The sequence below is a fragment of the Oxyura jamaicensis genome, chromosome 1 (assembly GCF_011077185.1).
Source record: "Oxyura jamaicensis isolate SHBP4307 breed ruddy duck chromosome 1, BPBGC_Ojam_1.0, whole genome shotgun sequence".
NCBI classification, from domain to species: domain Eukaryota; kingdom Metazoa; phylum Chordata; class Aves; order Anseriformes; family Anatidae; genus Oxyura; species Oxyura jamaicensis.
In genome coordinates, this window is record NC_048893.1 from 199,777,683 (window position 1) to 199,801,081 (window position 23,399).

Sequence of the window (23,399 nt, forward strand, 5' to 3'; positions counted from 1 at the left end):
GCTCTTATATTTGCATAGTGCAGAATATGCTTACAGTACAGTGCCAATAAAACAAAACTATATACAGTAAGCACAGAAAAATCAAGAGCACAGTTAAGACCATTTACAAACAGCAGCTGAGCTCTGCAGCTGACTTCCAGGTTTATAATACTGTCAGAGACCATGCGCTGTTATGGCTAATATGTGCAAGACAATTATTTATAGGCAGTTAGACAGAAGGTCCTGTAAGCATATAGTTTTCTATTCTACCTTCCTTAAGCTTTTTTTTTTTTTTTTCTCTATGAATTATTTATATTTTAAATCTCTAAATGTGTGGTTAAAAGAAAAACAGCACAACAAATTCAAACAAAAAACTGTGGAAACCATTTCAAGAGGTCTCTCACAGAAGATCCCTGTCCTTCAAGTGAAAGAGTCTGGTATTGTCTAAACCAGTTGCATACACCATATGTAGTCGACTTCAAATAAGATATTGATTCATTCATTCTAATGAAGTGGAACAAGGACCCTGTTGCTTCCCAAAATTCCAGAGATATTTTATGAAAGAGGAAGACGATTTGCATCAAGAAGGTGCAGATCATGTCAAGAAGAGTATAAATTGTCCAGATGATCAAATTACTCATTTTCATAGAAATATTTTCCTCTCTAAATATTTAAAGCATTTTTTTTTTTATTTTTATTTTTTTTTTAATCCATGGGATAGGACAGAATACTTCTTAATCCACAGTATATGACAGAACAGACAGGAAAAACTGTAACACAATACATCTTCAATATAACTAGCCATTAGAAGAAACTCCAAACAATAATTACTCTATGACTTCACGTCCAATTTTGCTCATGTCGCTATACAAAATGGACGGAGTAGATTACTTTTATATTTTTAATAATAATGAAATGTTCAGGATTTGATATAGAAGCCTGGCTACCAGGGTGATAGGTACATATAAGAACCTATTTAGACTAGCTGTGTGAATGGGAATAGCTGTTAAATTGCAATGAAATATCGCATTATATCAAATAATATTTGAGATCAAATAAAACTTGGAAGGCCAATATGCAGTCATATTCAAGTCATAATCTCTTTGTGAAGGGGACCTTTTTTTTTTTTTTTTTTTTTTTTTTCTGATGAAATCTGCTTCTTTAGACAACTGATAATATCTCCTTATTTTCCAGTAAGGCCACATATCTTGACAAACTTTAAATGACTCACTCTCGATTTATGCTTGTGAAATTTCAAAATTCGTATGACTAGACCAATTCAAATGCTAGAAGCTCTTGGGAAATGAAAAGACAGTTATTTCATTCTTAGACAGCCCTGGTCTTATTAAAAGAACAGGTCTGAACTGGAGACACCTCCTTTCCCCTTTAAAGAACAACCTCTGAGACAGCAGAATAAAACTCTCCACTTCCCCAACACCCTCCATTCAGGCATCTCCTTTCCATGTATTGAACCAACCGTTGACCTTTGAGATGGCAAAGTAAGCACATTATTGTAAGATTAGAGAGAGAAAAAAGTGAGCTTGTGGCAATGGCACAGCAGATCTGAGTAAGATTACTGGCTCTGATGCACATTTTCATCACTTATTAATTTTGTAGGGCTCAGTCCATCTCAATGGATCCTCAGCAGACAGGTAAGGAACATCAAAATTTCCTCTGTCCCCTGTCCAGGCCACCTCCATCAGCAGACATGCATATGACCAGAGAGTGATTGGGCTCTGCTCCTATTTTCTGCTGTGTCCTCCAGATAAATTGTGTTAGTTTACTGGCAAACTCTAGTTTGTATTATTGTTTGTACTTCAGAGTCAATATGGATATGGAAGAATAAGCTGAAATATATGCCTTCTGCATCATTAATAATAGTGTAGCCTCTCCATAGCTAAGTTACAATTCCCAAACACTTTATTTAATAGTAAGTAATTTATCATGTCTGCTGTATCACGATCAGGTAGTTCAGTATCCCCAATTTACAAGAGGTGCTATTCTCTGCAACTATTTGTACCGTTTACATCAAGATAGATCAACAGTTTGAGTGCTAGCTTTCAACTCGGAAAATCCAGGTTCAGTTCCCTGGTGTAGCAAAAAATGATCTAGGCTTCAGTTTCCTGTATATAATATAAAGATAAAAATACTTCCTTACTTTATCAGATGTTGTGAGGATAAATGCATTAAAGACTGTAAGTCCCACCAGTACTACAATAGCCATAATTATCTCAAATAGATACATGTAGTGCAAGTACAGCGATATTTAATACGTATCCTATGTGTATAAACCATGAGTCAGGGCTGATACAAACACAAGCTATGCTAAAGAGTTAAAAATGGTGCTTACTTGCATGCTCTTCCCTGGCTTACATTCCATTACAGTTTGTATGTCACAGACCAGATTTGGCTCTCAGTCACAATGGAGCATGTCTGCTAAAGTCAGTGGTTTTATTCCAGTTGTACACTTATGTAGGCAGGAGCCCATTGTCCGGGCTGAGACACTCAATCTGCAAGAGAAAGAATAAAAGGGCTCCAGTGTGCAAAGTCATTCATTACAATTTGGAATGAACAAGGAAATCAGTGGGGTTGCTGGAGGTTAAGCAAGGGCAGAAATTGGTCTTTTATCATTAAAATGCCATAGAAAAAAAAATATATAAAAAGCAATGGATCTAATGCTACAGATCCCTACTCACATCTCTTTCTCCTATTCATTGCAAGGGGGTCAAAAAGAAACAATCATGTACATTTGCAGTACCAGATGCAAAATTAATTTATAACAGAATTTTATAAGCAAGATCTCTTTTGCCTAGGATGAATGAAATTTTTAAATGACCTTTATACACTTTCAGATAAAATAATATTATTTGGATTGCCATCCTACATAAGTAAATTTTCTACAGTACGTTTGAACTTAGAGACATGAAAATATCCCTCTGAAGTCAGTGAATATTTTTGAAGATTGGACCTGGTTTTTTAAGAGCAAATTTTAGAGTGGAAAAAAAAAAAAAAAAAAAAAAAAAGAGTAAGAAGAGTGATTACAGAGCTTTAGATACTGAAAGTACATCAGATTACTGGAAAATGTGAAGTTAAAGTTGTTCTGAAATGCTCCAGCAGCTTCTTCGCACACTTTATTTTACTGGATATCCTTAGCTGTGATGACTTTGAACATAGTATCCAGAACTTGAGATGTTTTTGTAGCTATCATACAAATTTAAGTAAAATTGTAAGTAATGCCATTTCTTTCAAAAATTTTGTGAGTAATACTGCTTTCTGCAACTTTTTATTCTCTCCATTTCAAGACAGCCTCACCCTGCAGCCAGCATCCATAAACAAGCATCCAGACTTCAGATAATCGCAGCAGTGAGGAGGACTCAAAACATCCTCACTTATCAACAACTCCTCAGACAGGAGTTTGGGTTCAACCAAAGGTTTCTCCCCTCTTTCCTAGGGAATCTGGTAACCAATGGAGCTTGGTTTTGCTCTTATATCATTTTTACATACGATAATCCTCCCAACTATGGCATTTCACATTTCTCTTCCTTTATACTCCCCCCACCTCTCATACCAGAAGTAACTATAAGGGTCCAAAGGCTGCTGCAAAGAGGAGATGCTACAAAAATTACCATCTGTATCCAAGAGGCTAAATAAAGTAAGTGCTTGATTCTGTAGACTCAGTCATGAGTGTAGCAGGGACCAAACAGCCACAAAATTGAACCACTCCTGTACACCAGTACTACTAAGCCCCAAAGAGAGGTTGCAGAAGTTAAAGTTTTACTATAGCATTATCATATTTAATGAGTACAAAGTTACAGACTGATGTTTGGGTAGTGGTTCAGGATTTCGTTAAACAGCAGATTTTAAAATGGTCTTTATTATTATTATTATTATTATTTTTATTTTTTTTCTGAAATCTCCAGATATAGGTTATGTTGCCAGTTGGACTTGATCATCCGTAATCCAGCCATTTCCAGTGCAAGTGGGTCAGAGGGTGGGTTCAGTCATTTGCAGGATCAGATGCTACATTAATATGCTATTTAATTTGTCTTATTAGGCCGGGTAAAGAAAACCATTAAAAAACGTTTCATGAGCCTATTGGATCAGATTAAGGAAAGTCACATAAATGCCTTTAAATGACAATACACAAAGGAATAATGGAGATCGACAAATCCGCCTTCCTTTTCCTTTCACTTTTGAATGAGTAGCTACCCCAGTTTGCAGTGACTCTACCAAAGATAGAGCAAGACTTAAACTCACACCTTCAATACAAAATAAGACACTTACCCTACCACTGTATCTCTCTGCAGAAGCGCCTGACACATTACATTATTTTTTAAGGGCATAATCCCCCCATCCTATAACTCCTTACTATTAGCACTTAGACCTGATGGTCTCTTTTCCTAAGGAAATAAGGCTTTTACAGGAATGTTGTCTGTCCATCTGGCTCCCCATCTGCCAGTCCTGCACCCAGCAGAATATTCTGAACCTGGTGGCTAATTTCACCCTGTTCACTAGAGGGGTAAAAGCCTAAAAGATATAAATATCCTGAGTTTTATGAAAATCATTGATGTGGGAGAGGAGAATGGCAAAGTGAAAGGTGTAAGTGAATGGCAGTGGGATAAGCTCGTTAGCTAATTGCTTGGCTTGGGCTGCCAGCTGCCCAGTCCGCATGTGCAAACTGGCGAGCACAGAGACCTATTAACATCCTCTTGGACCTTTGCATGGTGCATCTGGACAGCCAGTGGGGCAGGAGAGGAGACTTTTGTGGAGGGAGTGAGTGTGTATGAGGTAAGGGAAAAAACTGAAAGGGAGGTACACTGAGGGCAAATAGGATCACAGAATCACAGAATTGTAGGGGTTGGAAGGGACCTTGAGAGATCATTGGGTCCAACCCCCCTGCCAAAACAGGTTCCTTAGAGCAGGCTGCCCATGTACACGCCCAGACAGGCCTTGAATATCTGAAAATGTGGTGTTATTGAGGTGGAGAAGCCAAATAAAAGATGGTGGGCATGATCTACCTATTTATTTATTTATTTATTTATTTATTTATTATTATTATCATCATCATTATTGGAGGGATTTGTGATTTAAATTGGTAACAGAGAGACCTGTTTGTTCCTCCTGTGTTGGAGGACAGGGTTGGGCTTTGCACCTCCAGTGAGGGTTTTCCTTCTCTTTTTATCTTCAGAGCCTAAAAACAACCATTCTGGTCCCCATAATCATCTGCCTTGCTTTGGATGATTACCAACAGTGAATGGTTGAGGAAAGAGCATAAAAACATGACCAAAGAACAGACTACAAAAGGAACCTTATTATTTCCTCCCCACAGCCAATAAAGAGAAGCACCAGATGACATATTGGACATTTCAATTATTCAGTTTACAATGATCTTAATATGGGCATTTTTTTGCTGCAGTGTCCATACTACAGCATCCAGATTCCCCATCCCTGTGGCCTCGAGCAGCGCCTGGAGCAGGAGTTTCCCTGGCACAATGGTGAAGTGGTGCAAGCATTGCTGCTCTGCTCACCTCCACACTCTTTTTTCAGGACTGGGATTTGGCAGTCAATTGCCGACGATGGTCCAACCATGGAGAATAAAAACCTACTTCTGTCTTGGTCCTGTCATCAGTTAAGTGGATCACACTGCTATTCCATCTTTCAAATACATTTTGGCATTATTTAGTACCATCTCCACTTCCATAACACTTGCTTTTCCCCATTTCCCCACCTTCTTACAACTTAACTCGCCCTTCAGTGTTTAATATACATTCACCCACAGCACAAAACCTGAAGCACAAGACAGATGGACTCTCAAAAAGTCAGCTTAATTCAGGATTTCAGATGATAAGGTGCCCAAGCCAACCTAGTGATAAAATATGTGGTAAGCAAACCCTGTGATCTATGCAGATAGTTTAAGCTTCTGCAGTGCTAATTGCTATTACAACCTTAAGCTAATATTTGAGCCTTTCTTTTGAGCAAGGATGTGTAACAATTAGATTACAGCATTTGGGGCATTACAAAGAGAGATAAAAGCAGCAGTTTTGTCATGGTTTATGGTATTTTCTTTACATAGAGATAATACCAGTGATGATAATAATGATATTAATAATAACTATCCTATTTAGGTCCAAATTCTGATTTGAAGTGCATCAGACTAGATCTGGAATAAACCTCAGTCAAGCTCTCTCAACCTTTTTCAGGATGAAGCATGCAGATCACTAGTCAGAGACCGTTCTGCAGTCGCTGAAGAGCCCAGCACAGTGTGCAATGATCTCTGTCTACTCACAGTAGTAAATAGTGAGCCAACATTTAAAAAGCATGGCCTGTGCTTGCCCACTTCTCTGTTCTTATGTCCCAAGTACTGCTGAGAGCTCTGATAGCATTTATTTCACCCTGTTCCTCATGACTGTATGACAACTCCAGGAATGAGACCTTATTATTATTATTATTATTTTCCCTATCTACAATCCTTATGCTTTCCTCTCTCCCCCCTCCAAATATATGTACATAAGTAAAAATACAATATGCTTGACTCCAGTGATAATGCGGAGCACAGAAGGAAAAGCAAACAAACAATGCTAAACTTCAGAGAAAAAACTGTTTGCTACAACAGCATGTCTGATATAATGCATGCTATGTTTTAATGTGGCCTGGCTCAGTATCTTTAAAACTTTCTACAGTGTATTAAAAAATAGAGACATTGTCTTATGCATATTTTTGGGGGAATGTTTTTTCTATTTCACACTGCTTTTTTGTTTATTCTCCTAGGCACCCAAGGGGGAAAAAAAAATCACCCCATGTCTATAACAACAACCAGCTTTTCTGATGAACCGTAGGTTTCCTTGCTCAGAGATAGGTCAGCTTAAACAGCTGAGCATTTGGCCCCTGAAATTTTGCTGCTGCTGAGATCCTGGAAAATAAATGATAGCCTTCCCCCAGCACACACTCATACACACACACAAGGAACAAATAGAGATTTTGTTCTAGTTTGCACATTACATTCGTCAGCCTATCAGAATTTTTCAAGTATTTACCAATAATGTCTCGGAAGAATCAGTCCCAGAAAGCACAGGAAAAGTGTGTATCCACTCAGGAATATTAAAACTACTATAACAGCATTAAAATCAGACATATCTGTTAGCAGTGGATTTAAAGCATCTCAGAGAAGCTGACGATCTGGTCTCAATGGCACACACAACAAAAAAGCAAAGCAGCTTAATAATAAATAAATAAATAAATAAATAAATATAATAATAAAAAGACAGGTTTCTCTTTTTTAGCATGCCCTTATTTAGTCTATCAGAGATGTGTAAGAAACCTAAAAGAAAAGGAAAATAGCCAGATAGGATGATCTTTCTTCTTACCCGTAGGCACCAAGGTCCTTTAAGAGAATTGCATCCTGCAGACTGTAGATACTTGCTTGAAAACTCGAAAAACAGGTTTTAAGCAAAACTCTTTTGAGAATTAGATCCAGACTCAAGAGGCTGAAAGCATCACTTGAAACAGGCAGTTTAATTTATTCAAATAAAAGCCACATAGCTCAAGGACAGGTAAGTAGGTAAATAAGCCATCACCAGCCCCTTCTTGGCAAAGAAAGGCACTGTGAAAAGCCTGCATTAAAGTAGATCTCCATGTAGGAAATGAAGGAGCCTCAGGTATAGACATTTGATTTATTTTTTTCTAGCTGTGGCACAGGGGAGCGTGCACTGGCTCAACCTGTTGTAATAGAACATGTGGGTTGCTAGTTGTTGCGATGCTATTGCAGCAGCCTCTTCATTAAAAGAGGCTGTGTCTTCAGCAGCAACGATTAATTTCCTACATAAAAAATCAAGGCACTGCCAGTGCTGGCATTGCTCTTTGCTGTTCTTTTCTCCCCTTTCCTCACCTTTTATTTTTATTCTTTCTTACTTGTGCGATCAGGAAGGAATGCAGTGAAGGAAGGATAAGTACTATATGTTTCTGATTTGCTGAGCTGACAATCCTTTTGCTACTTGATTTTACTTTAATAGGATCTTCTTGTTACCCACCTACTGTAGCTCAGCGTGGAAAATCCATGCATCAAAAGGTTGAAAGCTTGAGGCAAAACTTGCCTCCCTGCAGCTGTAGATGGGGTGAGGGAGAGACAAAGTCATCTGGTTGCTTTGCAAACAGCATTAAGGCAGTTCAAGGAAGTCTGGGTTAAGGACATTATCTTCCCCATAAATTAATCTCCAGCAGGCTTCTACACTTTCTAAAGGCAGAGAAGCAAAGGGAAGAGTCAAATATATTTGAAAAGTGTAGAGCTGTCAAGGAGAAATGGTCAAAGGGTTTCTTCTTGTGAGACGAGTGTATTTCTGTTCACTTTGAGCAGGGGTAAGTGTGTGCAGGCATGTGCATACACAAAAGGGTTCCTGTGACAGAAAGATGCAAGTGTAACAGGCAAAAGGAGAAAAAAAAAAAAAAAGAAAAAAAAAGAAAAGAAAATAAAAGAAAAAAACACTCTAGCACATCCGGGCAGCCTTCTTTTGTTTGGTATTGTACGGGCCTATGAGTGTGCATCTGCACGTGGTGTCACTTGAAGGCACTGCTGGGACCATCCGCACAAGCCCTGAGACTTCTCAGGGGTGTCCCTCTGTAGCCCCCCTTGGATGAGTAGCAGAGACAAAGCACCCTCATTCAAAGTACCTTCTGGAATGTGATATTCAAACATTGCACTTAAAACCAAGACTGTGTTCAGAGCCCTGTCTCCACTTGTTTTTCACAGCATTTACTCCTGTACTTAAAACCCAGAGTCTACACCAGTCTTGCAGGAGGGCGTATGTGAGAGGCAGCTTGGAGACACCTCATTGATTGGTCCTGGGGATGCGGAGCGCAAAACCAAGACACCAGAGGGGATTAAATCAGGCGTTTGTGTCGGTGGTGGACATTTCAGCTCTGAAAATACAAGACCCGACACTTTTCCTTGCTGCAGCGCACAGCAGCAAGACGGAGCACGCTGGGAAGCGTGTGTGTACCACTTCCCTCTGCTGGAGGCAGCCCAGACTGTTACCTGCCTCCATGCAAGGATATTTCTACCGGCATCGAAAACGCTCCAGCCCCCATCATCCCGCACAGCAGCAATAATGAAGTGGCCGCAAATCATTTCGGTAACTGCAGTTTATATAAAACCCTCAGTGCTGATCGTGAGGTGGAACAGAGCAGCTCTAAAAGCACGGGGAAATACAGGGCTAGAGGAAAGGGAAGTGTGCTGCAGAGATTGTTTAAGCTGACACGTTCTGAAAGGAGCCAGAATACCACAACCTGGGCATGTAACACTTCTTAAAAGAAGAATGAACCATCTGATTGCTCACAGCTTTGCACAGCCACACACATACCCCCCGCCACCAAAACTCTTTGTAGCACCAGTCGGGGAGCGCTTTTATTTTCATTTATTTATTTATTTATTTCATATGCTGCTGTCCATATAGCCATGCACAGACCGGGATTGTTTTCAGCAAGATCACAGGTCAAGGAGATGTGGGGGATGGAATAAACTGGTGGAAAGAATAATCTGTCTGCAAGTCATCTTCCTTGCTCTTCTCTTGCATCATCTTAAAACATTAAAATGCCTCCTGTGATATTGTATAACTGAGAGGTTTTCCCATCTAATCCCTTGCTTATAGATTGTAAACATCAGTGTTTTTATGACAAAGGCCAGCTATAGGCTGTAGAAAGGTATAACCCAGATGGAAATTGATTTTTTTTTTCTATCTCAAGTATGCAGAACATTTCCTGATGCTTAAGGTATTATATTTCCCCTTATATTTCCCCTTAGACAAATACTCATGACTTGCTCCATTAGCTTTGTGGGACCAGCCCCAACCAGGTCCACCGCCCTTGCAAGCCCACTGGCTGCTACAGGATTTAAGAGTACAGGTAGTCGGAAAGTCCTAGTCCTGGCAACCCAGGGCTGGCCAGCAGCCTGTGCATCTCCTGTGGGTGGCCTCCTAGTTCTCTGCTGTTTTTTTTTGTTGTTGTTGTTGTTGTTTTTTTTTTCCTGATAACATCCTTGTCATCACCCTCTCATGGGTGTTTCTCTAAGAGGAATTGTCAGCTGGTAGCACTTTGCCATCAATATGCTGAACCCTATAAAGATTTTTTATGAGTCAGAGAACCATTGGAAAGGTAAGTACTACATTTATTACAAAGATATTATTCAGTTGAAAAAGAAGAAAAAAAAAAGAAAAAGGAAAGTCAAGTTTATATTTTATGAACAAACCTATCTTGTTTACCTCCCCGTTTCCTCAGATAACCTGATTTTGCAAAGGATGCGTATTCTCCCTAGCTTTCCTGCTATCTCAGTGGCTGTAAGTCTGTTGTAGACTAGCTGACCATGCTGCCTCGTCTGTCACGTTCACCCGCATTGCTGTAAAACAAGGCTTGTTCTGTGCTTCGTAGCAAAGCTTCAACTGTAAATCCAGCCTCAGTAAAACATCAGCAAATATCTCTCTGTATGAAAAATGGGGAATGAGGAAATATGAGGGATTCCATCACATTTTACTTTTTTTTTTTTTTTTTTTTTTTTTTTTTTAACAGAGGAGATGGGTGGCATTTGTCTGACAAAGTGAATTATGATGCTGATCTAAATTGCTGGAGATGGTTGTGGCAAACAGGAAAGACAAGGCTGTCCAGATTATTTGGTCAATAAGAATATAAAGATGGAAATAAAGAGGAAGCAAGATTTATGTGGCTCTTAATCTGATGTGTAGAATGGACCCCATGTCAGACATATGTATTTACATTGGCATTTTACTTAGGATCAGAAAGCTGCTATTAAGGCAAATCTGTTGACAGACCCATTATGGTTTATTTTACATCTGTGTAGCCTTATAGCAAACTGGATCTTTTTCAGATAACAGTGAAGGGGAAGATAGGCTCTAGAAGCTCACTTAATATATTCCATCTATTAATGAGCATCTACTCCATGAGACTAGAGAAGATCTAGCTTGAAGCAAGCTATCAAGAAGCTTTTAATGAGGTTGTCAGGTCTTTAGAATAAGGTCCTTCAGTGTATGAATCTGTTCCTGTTATGCAGTATTATGTCACTTATGTAGCTGTAGCTCAGAAGATGAGCAGTCAAAGCGTTGTTCTTCACTCAAGTAGAAGTATCAAGAAAGCCATGTGTTAAAAAATGAAATGACAGCCTGAGGGACACATGAAAGGGGATTGATTCCCCTCAGGTGAGCACAACGGATCCTAGGCTATGTCAGAACTAGCATTTCAACACAGACTAGTGGGCTGAACTAGTAGAATAAATTTGGTATGTCAATGGAAGAAGACATCTAAAATAACCTAAAACCATGTTATATCAAGATATTCTTAGACTTTAAGTCAGAATTCCTAATGAAGCTCTATCACACAGTCAGGAATTTTCATAGAATAGTCATCAAATCTAAATGGAAAATTAGGGAAAGAAAATGATAACCTTCTGTCACTGATGATAATCCCTGTCCCCACCAATTGAATAACTTGAACATGAATTTCAAGACATCTCACAGTAGCAAAACAGAAAATTTGGTTTATTAGCTCATCGTTGAAATTAATAATTACATATATTCTATGTTCAACTGTACTGAAGCCAAAGAAACTACAGAAATGAAGTTAGTCTACAGTGGTCATGTATGTCATTGGAGTAGAGTTTAATCTCTGTTGTGTTGAAGTGATGACAGCCTCCATAGGCAGTTCTTTATTCATATTAAAAATAAATAAAAATAAAAATAAATAAGGAAAAATATAGAAAGATATAGGTAGCAGAATGTTTATTATAAGTTGTATGTTCAAAGGACCTCTGAATAAATAGGAAAGAACAGATTTTCTTCTTTCTTCCTTCTTTCTGGTAAGGTATTTCTGGGTTTCTTACAATCAAAAAAAAAAAAAAAAAAAAAAAGTAACTAAATGAACATACTAACAGAATGAACATACTAACCCCAGCACATACTAACCCCAGCACATACTAAATGAACATAGTAACCCCAGCACAGATGCTTTATCTGCAATCACATTTGGTCTGTGTCTGATATCCCTGATTACATACCACTTCAGGCATTCACCTGGCAATGAATATCCCTGCATTTAGGGTATAATACTGTAAATGCTACTAACATTTAAATCTCTCTAACATTTAAAATAGTTGCCATCCTATTTCCCAAGCATTTTCTGTCAATCCTACTTTCCCTTGACCAGAAAAGTAAGAGGCATATAAATGATATCGGAAGGTGAATGGTCACCATTCCTTTGCAAATTGAAAAAAAAAAATAAAATACTTGTCTCTCACATTCGAGTGACTGTCTGCAGGAGGGTGGGCCTGAGCAGGGACAGTGATGAAGAGAGAGACCTGAGGCAATGCAAGAACTGGACTGGGAGCTTCTGAGACACTGTCACATTTGGCTGAGGACCAAGAGTTTTGGCAGTGCTACAACCAGTCCATCATCCTGCTGGAGAAAGAACGAGGCCATGAGGCTGATTAGGGAGGAAACAATGACCTTAATTTTGTTTCCAAGGAGGCTACTCCTTCCTTAAGTTGATTTGAAAAGAAAAAGTTAAAGAAAAAAAAACAAAAAAAAAACAAACAAAAAAAAAACAGCACAATGTTCTTTGTAGAAGTGAAATACAAAATAATATGTCGTATGTTTAGCAACAAGTGGAAATTATTTTGATCTTTATCTGTTAAGGCAATGCAAAGGTACTGTCAGAGAATTATGTTGCCTTCCTGGCCTTGTTGTCTCCCAAGACATGATGCTCACAGGGGTCTGAACAAAAGATGCCACAGTGAAATTCCAATCCTTAAACAAGTCACTTCTGAGCCTCAGTTTTCCTCATCTGGGAAACTTAAATAACACATACTTTGTGAACTTTTCTCACTCCTTTAAAATCCTCTAGTAGAAAGAATGTGAATTCTGCTAAAGCATTTAATACCACAGAATTATGTTGTCCCATCTATAGAGTGTTTTCAGAAGAGAGAAGACAGATATTCAGAAAATAGTCGAATAGCATTTCACTATCAGCTTTGTGAAGCTCCATCAGACCTGCCAGCTGCAATAAATTTTATAGAGCAAAGTACGACTTCACCGTTCTTATGAAATTTGGCTTTACGAAATTCTTTATGAAATTTGGCAAGATATATAGAGGCCTTAACAGAGGTATCCCCACTCAGGACTGCACATTTTCTGCTTTTTTTTTTTTTTTTTTTTTTTTCCATTTGTCTGTGTCTTGTGCTTTCCTCTATACAAAGGTTTGCCATGATTTGTAAGCAATCTATGCACAGGTAGGCCCAGCTGAGAAGTATTATTACATTCAGACATTTTTATATATTGACAGAAGATGAAATACACCCATCATCTTAATACTCTCTCTCTCTATATAGTATTTAAGCGTCCTTACTTACTTTTTAACCATAGGATCAGTAGCTTGCATTTATATTTAAACCTTTTATTTCTTTTCTATTTTTTTTTTTGACCTACCACAGTAATTTTTAAATTAAACCAAGAGAGCTTTGTTTATTTTTGTTCCAGACTATAGAGTTTTTAACATCACAGGTTCAGAGCATAACTCTTCAGACCAGGATTCTGGACAACTCGTCTTGAGCCACTGTGTGCTCAAGTCATCTTACCTTTCTTGTAAACTGAGGAGAGCAGTGATTTGTAAAACTACCTTGAGATCTATGGCTAGGAAGTGTCAGGTAGATGCCAAGTGTGCCTATAAATATAATTTGGACAGCAAAAGGGTCTGAAGCCAAGCTCTTTCAGAAGGACATTTTTAAATGGAGAATGCTGAAAATCTCAGATTCTCTAAGCTAGGATGCCTTCAAAGCCTGCCAAATCATTTGCATTGATTTCAGTGAGAGAATTCATCAAGAAAGAGACTATTGTCAAGAGGACAAGTGGCCTTTACCAAGGTTTCCTTGACCACTAAAGTCAGGAAGATGGATATTAGGTATTACACCAAATTTAAGATTGTTACAAGACTGATTTCTTTGTCTAGTGGGACTCTAGAGCTTCATCAAGGATGTGGGGCCAGTAATAAAATATAAATATGCGTTCCTACACAGAAAACAGTCCAGTATTTTTTCCTTCTCTCCATCACCACTTATTCCTAATTAAAAAGTCCATAATAAACAGTAGCTCCCACAGCTCTGCTAAAATTTTGTAAGCAAAGTCACCGCAGCTCATGCGAGAACCATTCCTCATTCTTCAGGTTCAATGACTGCTGGGTCAGTGCTGTTAATACGAATTTCCATGCTGATGCAGCCATAGCATTAAATGACAAGGATGACAGTATTGCTAATTTATGCAGGCACTGAAAAGAGAGCTAACCCATAATTTTGTTATGTTTTCAGGGCTTGACTTTTGTTCTAAATGTCAACAGGGTGTGCAAATGCCACAGAAGTCTCCCTTAGGACTTGTCTCAAATTCATATGCGGATACTTCTGAGGATGCCTTAGATTCATGAACTTAAGAAATTCAGCTTAAACATAGAAAGGAAAAATAGCCATGATATATAATGTAAGAATTCTGTATAAATTCCTGAGGATTACTATGTATTTGTATATGTATATATGTGCACACACATATACATACATACACGTGTATACACACGTGTATATATGCACATAGGATTTCAGATAAACTCATTGACCAATTTCAAACAGTACTAGAGTGTAAAATATAGTTTCTTACATTTGTAGTTTACCTCCTTGAATTATATTTCTAACATTTTTTTTTTTTTTTTTCCCCGTATTTCCTTTTTCTATTTAAATTAAAAGTTAATGTTGAAAACTTCTTAAAAGGATGGAAACTTTCTCTTCTGTACCTCTATAGTATATAAGCACTGGGGGAGGAAAATTCTTCAGACTGTTCCAGCAGTACACCTCAGACTTTTTCTGCATTGAAATATTTAAATGTAAAAGACCTGTTGACTCAAAAGTTCCTATGTAGATCCCTCTGGGGTATGACTGTGCTGAATTGCTTGGCATGGCAGGATGGAAAAATCTGTGCAAAAAGTTGCCCTTGCAATTCCTCATGCAAGGAGAGTGCTTGTGTAGATTTTCACTGGGTGAAGATCCACTGTCTGGAAGGCAAAAAGTGTTTTTCAACAAGATCCAGGATATTTTAGATAACCTCTCTGAAGGTCTTTGTTCTTTAGGTAGCATTCTTGGATAAACTTCCTTGGTAGGAAACACTGAAAGCAAGGTGTTTCTTATGAACCCACAGAGAATTGGTAGGTTCAAAAAAAAAGAAAAAAAAAAAAAGGCCAAAACAAAAGAAAACAACCAAAAAAAAACACACACACAAGGCTAAAGGGGACAATGCTTTATGCAAAGGTTGCACAACACGGTATGTAAAACAGCAGATTACCTTCATTTAGGAATTTTCTGGGCTATCCATTTGACAACATAAAAGAAGTTATACCTCACCACCACTTCACATAGGTTGTTTTTGTTTCAGAGAGAGTAAAAATAAATAAATTATTTGGCTAATTCTGATATTAGGAGAGGCTTCTGTCCCAGACAGAAACATTTATGCACTGCATGGGTAGTGATCAGTTGTAAAACATCAGACTAAATAAGCAAGAAGTGCATATTTTGGAGGATAGTGTCCTCCCATGGTCAAAGCTATTCAGAGGATGGGCAGATAGTACTTTGATCTACACCTCCCCTCCCTCCCCCTTTACTTAGAGGTGTATAAAAGATTTTCTCTTGTTTCTGATCTTAGAATAGAGATTGGTCTGAACAAAGCAGAAGAGACACAGGTTTTCACAGAGGCTAACATTGTTCTTATTCAGTCCAATCTGGCCCTCATGGCAAGCTTCCTAGTAGTTCAATTGGTTTGGCTACAAGTTTTCATTTGACATGTCTCTGCCAGATCAGGTACATCACTATTATACACATTAAGAAATCAGAGTTATACAGTCTTTTAATTAAAAAAAAAATAAATAGAGACCACACACACACAAATCCTTCTTCCAGCTGTGATCTTGAACATAAACATCATTTATGTTCATGAAAACTAAGCCTTCCCATCCCACCATCACCATCTAGCTTCATCTCTTCTGCTTTTCAGCTTTCATGCCAAACACTTCTTATCCCTTTATCACAAAGTAGTGAACATGTAGACTTATTTGAAGCCAACATCAATGCTGATCTTTTTTGGCACTGTACAGAGGGGAGTACAGAGTTATAAAGCTGCTGGCAATTACCTTTCCTTACCGACTGAACATCACTTGAACACGTGATATGCATTGCGGCATGCAGAATGTTTGACATCCCAAATCTTTCCTTGTCAAAGCAGGAGCAGTACCTGATCCCACGGCTGCAATGGCTTGAAAAACTGCTAGCAGCTATTGTGTTTTTCAGATTTATTCTATAACAGGGTTTCAAAGTTGTCTGTTGAATGTCAGTATCAAAGATAAGGCTGGTTTTATGCCTATGTTTTGAGCTGTTATATTTTGTGGAATGAAATATACTTTTTTTGAAATGTCTTTCCAAGGCTTCCCTTACTAATGAGTGTTTTCAGAAACAAATGTTATGTGTCACAAAACAAAAACAAAAAAAACTGTTCCTCATTTCTGTTTTATTTCCTGTCATTTTGTAAACTCTCTTCAAATCAAACATTCAAACAAGTAAACAGATGTTCTAATAATAATTAACAAGTATTTCTGGAAGCAGGGAACTAACAGAGCCTGGAAACCTAAGGGTTTCTGTTCTTCCCTATTGTCAGCCCCTCTCCACCTCAACAGCCCCCATTTTTTCCTTCCTTCCCAATTTCCCTATGATCTCAACTTCCACTTCCAAAGCCTGTAGATGAACATTTCCCCTCGGCACCCTCCATGCCTCCAGGCTCTCTTCGAAGTCTAGCAATTACCAGCTGGCAAAAGGCTCTGCATGCTGTGTCTGGTTCCAAAGTATACATGTGATAACTGGCCGGTCACTTACAGACTGATTGTTCAGTGTTGGACCAAGCAGAAAAAAAGCCATATCACAGCTTTTCTAAATTGAGGATTTCTCCCAGATTTGTAGGGTGTTCATTTCAGCGTTTTCCTCCTACTCTCCCATTAATTTTCATGCAACTTATCAGTACCTCATTCTATTTTCTTAGAGACTTCTATCCCCTTGTTCAATATGATTAATTCAACAATGATTTCAGTTGTTAGTAAGAGGACTGATAAACCGATGGATGGACAGAACAACTGCATAAGGCTTTAGGAACTCAGAATAAAAATTAGTCTGTCATGAAGTGTGTACTCTAAGGAGCTCAGGAGACTTGATATCTATTCATGAATTCCACTTCATGACATCACCTCATCAGAGAAAGATATATTATTGTCATGAATTTATAAATGGGTCAACAGAGACAAGAAAAGGTTAGGAGACTCCTCAAGGTCACAGAGCAAATCTGTGGCAGGGCCAGGGATATTTTTTTGGCTGTTCTGTACTGGAACCTCAAAGCCAATCTACTTAATTGGGTCTTTGGTGAAGGTGGGGCTTTGCCACACAGTGGGACTAGGAGTAAAGGTACAAAGATTCCTCTCTCTTACATGTTGTAGTTGCTGTTACTGGAACCACAGACTGAGTGGGAAGAGGGACAGAAAGGGATAAGTGACACAAATGACGTGTACTTATTAGATTTCTGAAGGTTCTGAATTTTCTATTCCTGAAACCCACCATGTAGATCCTTGGCTCAGCCTATTTGTCTTGCGTGCTCTCAGCAGCTCATCCTCAGATCCCTTCATGGTCCCAAGGCTCAGTTCTTTTCTCCGTTCCTTGGGTCTGCTCCTACATTGACTTCTGTTTAGACTAGGTTTTTCTACTGAGACTGCCTATGGTCACCTTTTCTCAAATTCAGATCTTCTTGATTGATCTGTATCAACTAAGCCTTTCTTCTCATGAAAGATGACAGATGACAGGTCCCTGCCACAGAATACCAAATATCCCTTCAACCCTCAATATTATCTCCCAGTACCCCTGCACTGAGGAGGGATATTTTTTATTTTCACAGGTGGGAAAAAAGAGGCACAATGAGGTTGCACAAGTCCTTCAAGGGACATAAAACTTGGATGAAAAAAGGATAAACTTTGGGGCCGTTAATGTGAAATTCTGCCTCTCAGTGAAGTCAACAGTGAAAATGTTATTTCTCAACTCTTTCTTGCATAATACCATGATTCTCCTTGTCTGGAGTTGCACAACTTGTTCTGAAAGGCTTTGGCCTCATCTGAGTTTCCCTGGTTTAACGCATATTTTCTTCACAACAGCTATCTTACAATTTCTTAAACTCCTTGGGTATGACCCTATCCCCCTGTCTCTATTTGGTTTTGATTTGGTTTGGTGACCTCCTCACACACCTCATAAAGAGAGGTTAGAGACCTTTACCAGGGAACACTCTGTCCTTCAGACTCAGCTTTGTTTTTGCAGACTGAATGGCTCTTAAAACCCTGGGAGTTTGTATGATTAAGGACTCAAGAACCCCATCAAAGACTACGTGATTTGCACAGCTATTGGTATCTTAACGCACAGTACTAAGATATTCCTACAGCTCACTATGTGAAACATATTTACACTTATTATTCTAATTATTTTAAAGCAAAATAGTGGTTTCTAGCCTTTCCTTGTTATCAAGTCCTGAGAAAAGATAGCCTTGGGACCATGGGACCATCCCAGATAATTTTAATAAGTCACAAATATTTTGAATATATCTTTTCTCCATTCTCCAGACTTAGATTTGGCCACTGGGGGAGTGGGAGTGTTGGGGAGGGGGTTTGGGATGTGACATTGTTTTTAAAGGCAGTCACATTAAAAAAAAAATAAATAAAACAGTTATTTCATCTCTCTCTTTATATCAAACTGCTTTTCCTCTCGTCTATGAATAAGAGAAGGGAAAAAAAAAAATCCTGTAAGATAGCTACTACATAAGGATAGAGGGAACATGGACCCAGTTTATGCCTATCATGGTAACTTTCTGTGTGACCTAAAGCTAGGTGTTTCCTCGTTTTAAAAAGCAGTATTAAAACATATTGCATTTGTGGCTGAATTAAATCATTAGCTCAACAGAGAAGCCTTGCCTATTACTATAACCATGTATGAACATACGGTCCTGATCTCAACTGATGTCTCTAGGTGTAGTCTTTGTAGTCAAAACTTTGCAGTTAACTGTGATAAATCAATCATCGTGTGCAAAATAAAAGCTCTGAGGATCCTATGGTAAGTAAAGAAATAGACAAATAATGAGCAAGACCACCACATCTCAGATCATGTTGTTTTGGACAAGAACAAGAATTACATAGTGGTATGATAACAGCCCTTAGATCTCTTCTCTAAGATTCCATTGACATTGCTGCCTTCACTCACTTTGCAATTTATTACTGGAACACAGCAACAATGTACTAAAAATAAAATTAAGCATATTTTCACCCAGCCATCTTGCCCCTTGAGGATTCTAGCCATTTATGAGATGTGATAATCTCCTAACTGCTTTTCTCAATTAAAGAGTAAGTGCTTTACTCTGCTGTAAAAAGGATTTAACTCACAGAGCTGGCTGAAGCTGAACCAGGACCCTGCCACATCCAGTACACTTCAGGTTTTTCTAGAACAGCAATTCTCAAATGCCTCAGGCCAGCTAGATTTGGCTATCAGGAGCTGTGCTTATGCCTGTTGCGCATCCAGATTATTCACATTATAATGCTTTGACAATCAAAACCATGGTCACCATGGATCTGCATGAGACTTACTCTGGAACATGACTTCAGGCTTGCAACTTTTTCTGAAATCTTCATTTGTGTCTTCTGCGTGAAAGTATCAATTGGTTGAAACACAACAATTTCAGCCTAAACTTTTGCCACAAGAGAACCTTCTGGCTGCAGCTATGTCTGTGAAGCAGAAAGTCACTCACCCCAAAAGACCTGGCTGCTTGGTGACCAGCAAGGTCCTCTTGCAGCTGCACAAATAATGAAATATTCATTCGGCCAGAAAAGAGACAAACTCTTTAGTCCCTTGGTTAAAAACTAATTTGGGACGTGAGAACTCTACACAGGAATGCCTTGCTCCAATAAGCATGTCTTTATTCACATAAAGACCTTGGGCACTGGAGGGTGTGAGGGAGAGCTGCCTCAGGAGCCCCAGGAAGATTTTGATATCTTTTTTTTTTTTTTTTTTTTTTTTTTTTCTTTCTGAAAAATTGACTTGGTATGATCATTTTTTTGAAATCCTGAAGAGTTTTGTGGGGACAGGAAAACCATTTCCCTCCCAGTTTTACGTGGCATCCATCACCACAGAAGCAGACACTCAAATACTAATGGTGCCTGTAAAGCATAAATTGAACTCTGCTAAGTAAAATTAAACCAATTAATCATAGGCCAAAACTTCAGGAAAACACACGCACACATACATAAAACCAACAGAAGTCTTCCAATGTGCTGTGAAAGCTGCCAGCTTCTGGGACCTGCAGGAGTCTCACAGGACCAGTGTGTTACTCTGCTCTTGCAACAGCTATTTCCAAAACAGAGTTTTGAAGAGGGACCACAGTATTAGAGGGTTAAACTCATCTCAAATACATGAAAATTAACTAACACTCAAGCTTTTGTGTGTTATGGAAATCTTTTGATAAGGTAGAAATTCCCCTAGCTTGGCTTTTGTGGTTTGCCAAGTCTTCAAGTCCTCAGTCTTCTACTGAAGATAGATATCTCCTTGCTCCTTTTCTTATGATGAGAGCTGTCACACATGCACACATACACATACATAGATAGATGGAAATATTCAGACCTTCCCAGTTATAGCTCCTTTTAAATGAGTCTCTCCTTGACTTTCAACAGCTTATCCTTCTCTCCATAGGGAGATCCTTAGTGACTACTCTTGCAGGCATATTCTCCTTGAAAAAGTCTTTGCTTTTTCAGACTGGACAGATGGACTGTGTATGGATCCAGAGAGGTAAGGCTCTTTCCTTAGTGCCATTTGTATAGGTGGTGACAAGCCAGGTTGGCTCAAGGAAGGTGGAATTCACACCGTTGCTCTTGTGACTGGTGGCACTGTGGATGGCTCCCTGTTAACACGCTGTGAATGGCTGCATATGTGCTTTCTGGCAAAAGGGCCTCCATGCCATAATGTACTTGCCAGCAGAGTCCCTTACTGCTTAGCTCAAACATTCTGGATTTAAAACCAGTCCTGCTGTTGTGCAATGCAGAGGTGCTCACCCATACAATCCCTTGTCTCCGCCTCCTATAAAACCCAGAAAATTATCCTGCTACTTAGAGAGATAGGCAAATTTTATCATTCAAGAGCAGACCAAGTGATTTGGCTTGAATGAGCAGAATATGCCATGTTGGGGAAAAAAATCTTTTATTTTATTATTATTATTATTATTATTTTAAATAAAACTTCATTTATGAACTTCTTCTGGTTTCTTGCCAGGTTTAAGACCACAGTTGGCAAGTATCTCATGAAGGATAGTTTGAATGTTATTCAGGGATACTCCTGAAAACAGAACGCGCCAGAAAATATATACTACATCCTACCCAGTTTTGCAGACTCAGGGTATATTAGTTGAGCCTTTCCTTTCTGACATAAATCCAACCAGCAATTATTCTGAAATATTTTTTATCCTGGCAGAAGCAGTAGTGGCTTGAAGTACCTGAGGATTTAAGGGACTCGCATTTTGGTCCAGACTTTAAACTCATTTTTCTTGTTTAGGAAGAGGGTGCAGTTTTACTCTGTTAGTGTCCAGCCATACTTTTTGCTTTTGTAAAAGGTTTGGAGATGAACAAGTGAAAAATGCAGTATAATATGTAGCTTCTCATAATTTTTTTGAACTCTATGTATTGGGTCAAAATCCTTTTCTATACTCAGAAGATAGAGCAGTGAAGTGGAAGAGGCCTTGAGATGCCATCTAATGCAACCCTGAGCAGATCCTAAGCCATTCGTCACAGGTGCCTCACTTAGTCTCTTAGAAGCAGATTTTATCTTTTCAGTAAAATTGCCCAGTGTTTATCTATGCTCAGCTTTAGAAAGCTTTTGAAACTAGATATTCTCATCTGGATTCTTTTCGCTCATATTATCGTGAACATGCTTGGAATGTATTCATGTCCTTCATGCAGCAACATACTTGAAATATTAAGACTGTTCCTCAGCCCTCGCTTCTCTTATATCAACAAATCCCACGTGTTCAACTTTTCTTCAGTGGATGTATCTTTGTTTGATCTCTGATCATTTCCCTTTTCTTTCAGGAATTTATCCTAGAGTTATCAAAGATAACTATTAAAAGAGCTCTTGTGCTGATTCCTTAAATATTCTATTGAGGAAAAACATTGGATTCTCTTGATTTGGAAACAACTCACTGATAAAAACAATATCTTACCATACCTTCCTTGTTTCATTGGTGGTTCTTACTCCTTTAACACTGGTATTAATTTTGTTAGTCATCAAACTGCAGTTAATCTATCTAGGGAAGACTAAAGCAAAAAGACATTAAATGCTTCAGCCACATCATCAGTTATTTTCTCTCTTTGTCCACTGAGTAATGGTCCTACAGTTACATTTCTTTTAGTGACAGAACTGCTTTAGGCATCTCCCAGCCCCACCTCCCCTTGCCATCTATCCCTCTTTCCCTTGCTTTACCACTCGTTTGTGCCAGTACAACAGTTTGCAGGACCACATGGTGAACAAATTAACTGATTCAAGTTAAAAATAAACATGTTTTGCTGGGTTATTTCTTCACACTCTTTCCTTCCTCTTCTTATTATTACTAATGCACCTACCCAATATGCTTTTATGTTACTATAAATCCTTTACATAACATTTTGTCCTTTCTGATTTTGTCCCTATATGCTTGTGTTTATATTATTTCCCACTGATTTGACCTACCTTCCACTTTCTCTATCATTTCTTCCTGAACTTCTTAGAGAGAGATGATCATGCATCTGACAAGCTCTTATTAACCTTCCTAAATATTGCATATGATGTTAATCCAAGCTCCAAAGTTGTTTCAATCAGTTTTTTTCTCCTAGATTTGCTTCTTATAAGATCTCCTCTACAAATTAGCTGTACTTACTGATGTGTCCTTTCTCAAAGCCTCTTCACATTTTACTTTCAAATTCTCCTCTTTTCTTACCAGGATTCAGGGTATTCACCCTCTTTCCAGTTTCTTATCATATTTTCTCAGCTAATTCACATCTATGGCTCAGAAGAGAAACTACAATAGCATTTCGTCAACTCCAGTTTTGGGGTCAAAATCCAATTTTCAGAGCTCCCCAGGATTTTGCCATTTGTGTTGTGTTCCTGTCCTGACTTGCTGTCAGTGCCTCCCATCGACTCCAGCCCCTGGGGTTTAGATGTTCCATTAGCTGTTCAAGATACTCTTGTCAGCTCACATGCCTGCTCTGGTGGTAACTACCACACAGCTCACCACTCTGCTGGTTTCCCT

At 38.6% G+C, this 23,399-nt stretch overlaps 1 protein-coding gene across 1 annotated transcript in view; it reads right to left on the reverse strand.

Moving 5' to 3' along the window:
- Positions 1-23,399, reverse strand: part of TENM4 (teneurin transmembrane protein 4) — a 901,054-nt gene that overhangs the window by 596,010 nt on the left and 281,645 nt on the right. The window contains exon 3 of the mRNA XM_035330189.1: positions 2,330-2,489. The gene's annotated coding sequence lies outside the window, so the exon portion shown is untranslated. The remainder of the gene's footprint in view (positions 1-2,329; positions 2,490-23,399) is intronic.